The sequence below is a fragment of the Triticum urartu genome, chromosome 1, assembly GCF_003073215.2.
Source record: "Triticum urartu cultivar G1812 chromosome 1, Tu2.1, whole genome shotgun sequence".
NCBI classification, from domain to species: Eukaryota; Viridiplantae; Streptophyta; class Magnoliopsida; order Poales; family Poaceae; genus Triticum; species Triticum urartu.
This window is the reverse complement of record NC_053022.1, coordinates 325,328,155-325,337,943: the sequence shown is the minus strand read 5'-3', so window position 1 is coordinate 325,337,943 and position 9,789 is coordinate 325,328,155.

Genomic DNA, 9,789 nt, shown 5'->3' with positions numbered 1-9,789 from the left:
GGAATTGCCGAGTTCTATTGTTCCTATACAGATGCCTGACCATGGTCGGGTCAGACTTGCGCTTGGTCACAACATGATGTTTATGCCGACCTATTCAATTCCCCTTGGAGGTGAAAAGATACTTATTCATGGGTGGTCTCAAATAATGAAGGCCCGTCCATCTTGGAGAATAGGACAGAAGATTATGTTCATGCTTTTCCATGGCTCTAAAGCGAATATCCTGTTTATTGACCACGTTGCAAGATGAAGCCGCTTTCAGAAGGTTGTGGATGCGCGGGGTGGCACCTGGGCCTTGTCCTGGGGCTTGGCGGCTCACCCTTGGTTAACTATAGGCGAAGTAGCACTGTTCAAGGCGTGCTTTGTACGGTTGAACCTGTATAAGTACTCATACTACTTTCAGCTTTGGTTGTTAAGTGCCCCTGCTGGTTTCAGTTAAGGTTGTTAAGTACTATAGTCTGTCGTGTTTCTTCAGTCCTGTCTTCCTCCAGCCGCCAAAACCAAACCAGCGCCGGCGGGGCCGCCTGCTTCCGCCTCCCACGGCTGGCAGTGCCTCAGCGCACGCATCGCTGCCCCACCGTCTCCTAAACCGTTAACGCCGATGTCCTCCGCGCGCTTTGGTGCACTCGCCGCGGCGCCGCCCTCTCGCGTTGTCAACATGGTCAACAAACAACAGGAATCGGCAGAAGTACGTGGAGAGGATGACAGTAGGGGCCCACCACGTCAGCGTATGGAAAAATAAAATGCTTCCTCCTAGTGTTTTCCTGACATCTGGGACCCATGACATTGGGAGCATATATAGTCAATAGAAAAGAGAACAGCACAAGATCGGCTGACACCTGGGACGTAGCTACTCGAGCAGTATTTTTTTGTTTGGTATTGTTGAGACGGAGCAGGGTTTGAACTGGGCTGTGGCCCATCTAGCCCAAGCTTATATTTTATGTTCACCATGTGACCATCCCAGCTATTTTTTCTTTGTGAAAATGAGCCCAGTTTATATTTTCTGAAGAATACCCAATCCAGGCCTACTTATTTTTCTACGCCCTGATGGGCTGCAACTCTTTTAAGACACCTGCAAATCTTGAAAGTAATATGAAATGGGTTGTAAATATAAAAACAGATGACAAATAGGCAATTACTTTATAATTTCTGAATTTTATTACATTTTCAGATTCCTATTTCACTGGGCATTAACCTAATTTAAATATATCTTCAAAGTACTTTAAATCTGGCTGGACATTTCGGTATTAAAAATAGTTTGGAACCCATAGAAATATGCGAAATTGGCCCTGGCCAACCAAAAAAATGACTGCAATAAATTGCATAAGAAGTTGCCATGAGCTATATATAAATTATTAAAAAAAGAGGGAGTGGTCTAACTTGTGGGCCTATTTAGTTGACACGTATGCAAGATTTTTTAGTTATTATATACGTCAACAAACCATTCTAGCAGACGTAACCGTTGGATGTCAATCCAACGACCATCGTGTTTCTTCAATCTCTGATCTTCTTGCTCCAGCCGCCAAAGCAGCACCGGCGGGACCGCCTACTCCCGCCTCCCGTGGCCGGCTGTGCTGCCGCGCAGGCCTCAGCGCCCCCTACTACTCCCACCGCTGGCCAGGGCATCCCTCTACTCACCCACACCCCCTGTTATGCTGCGGCGACGGCAGCCTCACACCGCAGCCGAACCGGTGAATGCTCGTACTCCTCTCCGCGTGGGCATCCACTGCCGCGTCTTCCCCGGCTCCGCGTCATCCCCTTCATATGCCTCGCCGTCATCCACCGCCGTGGTGCTCTCGGCGCGGCGTGGTCAATGTGGTTAACAACCGACTTCCATCAGAATAGTACTATACATGGAGAGGCTGACAGCTGGGTCCACGGCAGCTGCAAGGAAGTGCCTCCTTATCACGCGCAAAATAATTATTCCTCCACCTGACAGCGGGGACCCACCAGACGGGCCACCAGTATTTTGCGAAAAAATCGTTTCCCCCTGACTACTGGGACCCACCGGACGGGCCACCGTATTTCGCGAAAAAATGTTCCCCCCGCTGTCAGCTCGGACCCACCAGAAGTGCCTCCTTATTACGCACAAAAAAATGAATACTCCCCCGCCTAGCTGGGACCCACCTTGGTGGGAGGCTGACTTGTGGGCCTACTAAGTTAACGGGGACGAAGGCTTTGTCAACTTAGTCAATATGAACGATTCTAGCTCAAGTGACCGTACGATGTCCATCCAACGGCCGTAGTGCTTCTTCAACCTCTGGTCTTCTTGCTCCAGCAGCCCAAAGCAGCGCCGGTCGTGCCGCATGCTCCTGCCTCCCATGGCCGGCTGTGCTGCCGCGGAGGCCTCACCGCCCCCTACTATTCCCACTGCTGGCCAGGCCCTGCGGCGATGGCAGCCTCACACCACAGCCGAACCAGTGAACCCTCGTACTCCTCTCCGCGCGGGCTTCCACTGCCACATCTTCCCCGGCTCCGCGTCGTCCCCTTCCTAGGCCTCACCATCGTCCACCGCCGTGGTGCTCTCGGCACGGCGTGGTCAATGTGGTCAACGACCGACTTCCATCGGAAGAGTACTGTGCGTGGAGACGCTGACAGCTGGGTCCATGGCCGCAGCAAGGAAGTGCCTCCTTATTACGCGCAAAATAATTATTCCTCCACTGACAGCGGGGACCCACTGAACGGGCCATCGTATTTCACGAAAAAAACGTTTTCCCCTGACTGCTGGGACCCACCAGCTACATCTTCGCACGCAAGGAAGTGCCTGACAGTCAGGACCCACCTGGTCGAAGCGTACGTAGCGTTGTCATTCTGGTCGCGAACATGTACGTACATATATACTGGTCGATGTAGAGGCACGCACGTGTCGTAGTAGAGGCGTGCACGTAGCATGTACACGTACGTACATCGGCTAGGGTGCAAGAAAGAAAATACGGCCACGTATGTGTACATACGGGCGGGGTCTCGAACGCCTACTCGCGCATACGTACGGCCAGGGCTTGTGTACATGGCTGGGGCGGAATGGAGAAACAACGTCGTCGTCGTGTTCATGGGGAGGCAACGGAATGCGTCATGTTCATCGGGAGGGCTTGGATGGAACAGGCGATGGAAACGAGGCCTGACGTACCGCAGAACGGTGGAAACAGCCTTGTGTTCGACCGGCCACATTCGAAATGGGATCCTGTTCATCGGGAGGGGTCTGGCGTACCGCAAAACGGAGGAAACGGACCTCCTACGGTCGAAACGGGGATCCTGTTGATCGGGGAGGGTGTGGTGTACCGCAAAACGGACGAAACGGACTTGTGTTGGAGCGCTACGGTCGAAATGGGGGTCCTGTTCATCGGGAGGGGTGTAGCGTACCACAAAACGGGACTCCACGGGATACTGTTCATCTCCACCGTCGACCCCCTCCAGCCTCCACGAGCTACTGTTCATCCACCGTCGACCTCCTCCAGCCTCCACCTGCAACTGTTCATCCACGGGCTCCTGTTCATCCAGCCTCCACCGCGCGCTACTCCACCGGCTACTGTTCAACCAGCCCTCTCCACGGGCTCCTGTTCAACCACCCCTCCACGGGCTACTGTTCATCCTGCCCTCCACCGTCTACTGTTCATCCTGCCCTCCACGGGGTGGTCCTGTTCATCCAGCCCTCCACGGGGTCCTGTTCATCCAGCCCCAACCGGCTCGATCGATCGGGGTCCTGTTCATCCAGAGGCAACACCACGGGGTCCTGTTCATCCACCCCCACCGGGAACTGTTCATCCAAACCCCCCTGCAATGCTCACTGTTCATCCAGAGGCAGCATCGATCGGCTTCAGTTAGCAGTAGTAGCGAAGGAATCGCTCGATCGGGTTCAGTTAACAGCCATCGATCGATCGCTCGAGTTCAGTAACGCGTAGCATGCAGTGCAATCGCTCAGGTTCAATTAGAGCCCAACGCCTCGCTCGGGTTCAGTTAGATCCAACGCCTCGCACACACGCGCGTACGTGTACGAGAGAAACGCGCATCGCTCGGCCCCCGACCTCCCATCGTAACCGGGAACTCCCCGAAATTTTCCTCCCCCTCGCTTCTACCATGGTTTTTTCCGTCATGGACGGCCCAAAGAATGTCATGCAGCAGCGTCTCCGGCCCACCCAGGATGAAAAGCCCATTTTCTGTCATGATTTTTTGTCATAGAATTAGGAGCCCACCACATCTATGATGATACCAGGTTTTGTCACAATTATCGTCATAGAAGTGTCATATGTATGACAGAAAAAAATTTCGTTTGGCCCAAAATGTCACGGATGTGTTTTTTTTGCAGCGCATGACCTAGTCAACGTTATATTCAAGTTGAGTTATATTCAGGTTTAACTTTAAACTAAAAATGACCGGTGCCATAGCATGCCATGAAATGCAAAACAACACATGCATCATATAATGATAAAAATGACCGATATCATCCTTATACACACTAAGCATAATGTCAACAACTCAAATTACTCTACTTGCTCAAATGACTCACAACTTAACCAAAATATTTTGCAACAAGTTTTATTAATTTCTTATGCAAGAAAGTAACTCCGATAAATTTCTCATATGCTTGTCAAGAAGGTTTCACTATCAACAACTCTTAATTTCATTATCACTAAGTTGGGTTCAAACATTCTGTAAGACAAGTAATATGATTAAACAAGTATTTAACAGATTATTTTCTAATAAATTTCCATCAATCTATAAAGGCAAAACATAGCTTTAAATAATTGCTAACATGCATAACAAAATTATTTCTAACATCACCTCAAATAAATCTTAACTTGCTTTATCCACTAAACTAGTTTCAACCATTCTATAAATCAAGCATAACAACTAACCAATATTTAACATAATATAAATAACTCAATAATTATTTAAATGCATGGATTAATCATTTCATTCAAGTAAGAAAATCACAAATATTGAAATGGCATCATGAAAATGTTGCTGTGGCTTGCCTTAGTGCAGATGAGGTTCACAAGCCTCCTGGTGATCCTCAAGACAAGCCTCACCTTCTGAAAATAATTTTAAACACAAAAGGAAAATATTAAGAACACTTCTGAAAATCACCAGAAATTCTAGACAACTCAGAAAAATCTCATCTTTGGTGAGCTTCTAGATTTCTTATGAAAGAACACGATGCAAAAAGAATCAATTCATTTGGACTTATGGTTGAAGAGTTACAACTGTTTGAAGTGTTCTGTAAATTCAAATGAATTTGAATAAAAGAAATAGACTGGGGGGGGGGTGACGTCAAAGGCGTAAAGCCCAGGGGCGCCACCACTCGTACTGCTTCGCGCGCGTACTGAGTGGCTGACTAGCGGGCCCCGCTAGTCAGGTAGGGGAAAAGGAGAAGGAAATAGAGGGGCCGCGGCTTCGCCGGAGCTCTCGCCAGTGACGAGGGCTCCTTGGCCCAAACGAGAGGGAGGGATGGCAAGAGGGGGTTGAGGCACACCTGCCCGTACCCATAGCGTAGCTAGGGGCGGTCAGACGGCGTCGAAAACGACCTCGCAAGCGGAGGCAGAACATGGAGGTCGTCGGAGTTGAGGAATACAGCGAGCAAAGGCCACTCCAGGGGCTCCAAGCGGGCGAGATGGCCTCACCGGAGAGAGGCGGAGGCCCTGGGGGGGTCGCCCAGGCCTGGGAGGGGCTGGAGCTACTGCGGCGACCAGAGGGGATCGCCGGCGAGCTCGAGCTCGGGGGCGGCGGACCGAGGCCTGCCCGGCCGGGCTCCGGTTTCCTACTCGATCGTGGGGTGTGTGCGAGTGCTGGATGGTGCTCGAGGAGGCTGGGGAGGGCTCTATATATATGCGAGCGGCGAGGGTGCTTCGGGCTCCGCCGGTGGACACCTGTCCATGGCGCCCGGCGACGAGCGGCGTCAGTGAGAGGGGGAGAAGGCGATGGAGGTCACGCGGCCACTATGGGCGGGCGGAGATGAGCACAAGATCAAGAGGATGGCGACGAGCATAGTGCGTTCCACACTGTTGGGCTAGCCGGACCTTGCTCGTGCTCGCTGCGGCGAGCTCCGGCGTTGGCGAGCGCCAGGGAGGAGTTAAGAACATTGAGACGATGATGGTGGCGAGGTTTGGCATGGTTGGGCAGGCGGGGAAGCAAGCACGTGAGCAACAGAGGCTCGGGCGCGTCGTAGAGCGCGTCGGCTGCATGCCAGCACGCCTGGACGAACGCGGTCACCGAGTGAACTATGACTTCAGGTCAATCTAAGCATAAACTCAATGTCTGGCATGTTTGTTCGTGGTAGTTTTGAGTGTTACCACGATTTGGTTTGGATCTAGGTGCAGTAGAGAAGTTTTCACACACCAAGTAAGTTTCTGGTCAGTAACTTTGTGATGTTACTGTGGTCAAATGGCTTGGAGTTTGAAGCTGTGCTTTGGAGGCTAGTTATAAGTTACTAAGGTAAAGATGCACAAGAAAGTTCAGGTCAAATGGAGCAAGTAAAATGGTAGTTGCTGTAGAAACCCCCATTTCTGTCCAGAACAGAAAAAATTTTCTATAGAAAAAATATTCCAAAAAGTGATGAAATATTTTTGCTCAGGAAGGTGCACTAGGGTTCACAGAATACTTGTTAATTATCTCAGATTTTTCCGAGCCATAAAAATTGTGGTTTCTTTGAAGCAAATAGATCTGGCTTAGGGTTTTTGAAAGAAAATGAATATTTTTCATTTAAGAAAAATATTCCAAAGATTATTTTTGGGTGGGTCAGAAGTGAAATGATGATTTAGGAGGGAAGTGAAGCACTTGGGTGAAAGCTAAGGATGCCCAAGTGTTTAAGTCCATATGAAAAGATTCAGAAACTCCAAGTTTCAAAAAATTTCAAATGAAAAATCAAGCAAATAAGACAGGGCAAAACCCAGGCTGTCACATTCTATTAAAAGGAGGCCTTAATATCCCTTAGTTTCCGTAAGGACCCCGCTGCCACGGGAGGGTAGGACAAAAGATGTCATGCAAGTTCTTTTCCATAAGCGCGTATGACTATATTCGGAATACATGCCTACATTATATCAATGAACTGGAGCTAGTTCTGTGTCACCCTAGGTTATGACTGTTACATGATGAACCGCATCGGCATAATTCTCCATCACCGATCCATTGCCTACGAGCTTTCCATATATTGTTTTTCGCTTATTTACTTTCCCTTTGCTATTGCTATCATCACTACAAAATACCAAAAACATTACTTTTGCTACCATTACCACTACTATCATATTACTTTGCTACTAAATACTTTGCTGCAGGTATTAAGTTTCCAGGCCTGGTTGAATTGACAACTCAGCTGCTAATACTTGAGAGTATTCTTTGGCTCCCCTCGTGTCGAATCAATAAATTTGGGTTGAATACTTTACCCTCGAAAACTATTGCGATCCCCTATACTTGTGGGTTATCAAGACTATTTTCTGGCACCGTCGCCGGGGAGCATAGCTCTATTCTTTGAGTCACTTGGGATATATATATATGCTTATCATTATGAAGAACTTGAGAGATCCAAAAACCAAGATCTATCCCTCAACTACGAGGGGAGGTAAGGAACTGCCATCTAGCTCTGCACTTGATCCACCTTCTGTTTTGAGTAAGCTTGCGGCACCTACACCTACACCTTCTTCTGCTATTCGTTATGATATGTCGCATGTTATTGATGATGCCACTTCTGCTATGCATGATACTTATGATGAAACTACTTCTATACTTGATACTACCGTGCCACTTGGTAAATTTCTTGATGAACAACTTGCTAGAGCTAGAGAAATTGAAAATATTGAATCTGATGATACTGATGAAAGTGATGATGAAGAATCACTTGTTATTCCTAAGGGTTATGTTTTTGATCAAGAAGCTTCTTTAGCTATTTTAGCTTGCAAAAATAGAAATGAACTCAAAAGGTTATTAGCTAAATGGAGTAAGCAATATCTAAATGCTAGAATGAAACCTGACCCTGCTTTTGCTACTTCACCTATCTTTGTTACTGATAAGGATTATGAATTCTCTGTTGATCCTGATATAATTACTTTGGTTGAAATATGATCCTTTTCATGGTTATGAATCTGAAACTGTTGTGGCACATCTTACTAAATTGAATGATATAGCCACCTTGTTCACTAAAGATGGGAGAACTTGTTACTTTTACATCCTTAAAATATTTCTGTTCTCATTAAAGGGTGATGCTAAGATATGGTTTAATTCTCTTGATCCTGGTTGTGTGCGTAGTCCCTAGGATATGATTTATTACTTCTCTGCTAAATATTTCCCTGCTCATAAGAAACAAGCTGCTTTAAGGGATATATATAATTTTGTGCAAATTGAAGAAGAGAGTCTCCCACAAGCTTGGGGGAGGCTTCTCCAATTACTTAATGCTTTGCCTGATCATCCTCTTAAGAAAAATGAAATACTTGATATCTTTTATAATGGACTAACCGATGATTCCAGAGATTACCTGGATAGTTGTGCTGGTTCTGTTTTCAGGGAAAGAACACCGGATGAAGCTAAAATTCTATTGAATAATATGTTGACAAATGAAAATAATTGGACACCTCCGGAGCCAATTCCTGAGCCTATTCCTAAACCAACTCCGAAGAAGAGGGGTATTCTATTTCTCAGTCCTGAAGATATGCAAGAGGCAAAGAAACCTATGAAAGAAAAAGGTATTAAAGCTGAAGATGTTAAGAATTTACCTCCTATTGAAGAAATACATTATCTTAATTTACCGCCTGTTGAAGAAACATATAATCTTAATCCATTACCTATTGAAGAAACTCATGGTCTTGATAACCCGACACAGGTAGTAAAGGTAAATTCTCTCTATAGGTATGATAAAGCTGAAATCCCATTTACTAAATTTGCTAGCCCATGCTTAGATGAGTTTGATAAATTTATGGCCAAGCAAGAAGACTTTAATGCTTATTTTGGTAGACAATTGAAATACAATTCAAATATGCTTGAACACTTGGGTGATTATATGGCTAATGTTAAAGGTGAACTTAAACTTATTAGTAAACATGCTTCTATGGATACCACTCAAGTAGAACAAGTACTTAAAGCTCAAAATGATTTGTTCAATGAATTGAATAGTATAATAATGATAATGCTGTTAGAGTGTCTACTAGAACTGGTAGAATGACTCAGGAACCTTTGTATCCTGAAGGCCACCCTAAGAGAATTGAGCAAGATTCTCAGAGAAATAATATAGATGTACCTAGTTCTTCTAAAAAGAATAAAAATAAAAATGATAGGACTTTGCATGCTTCTAGTGAGCCTATTACTGAAACACCTGAGAATCCAAATGATATTTCTATTTCTGATGCTGAAACTCAATCTGGTAATGAACCTGAAACTAGTAATAATGTTAATGATAATGTTCATAATGATGCTCAACCTAGTAATGATAATGACATAGAAATTGAACCTGCTGTTGATCTTGATAACCCACAATCAAAGAATCAACGTTATGATAAAAAAAACTTTGTTGCTAGGAAACATAGTAAAGAAAGAGAACCATGGGTTCAGAAACCCATGCCTTTTCCTCCCAAACCATCCAAGAAAAAGGATGATGAGGATTTTGAGCGCTTTGCTGAAATGATTAGACCTATCTTTTTGCGTATGTGATTAACTGATATGCTCAAAACCAATCCTTATGCTAAGTACATGAAAGATATTATTACAAATAAAATAAAGATACCGGAAGCTGAAATTTCCACCATGCTTGCTAATTATACTTTTAAGGGTGGAATACCAAAGAAACGTGGAGATCCCGATGTACTAACTATA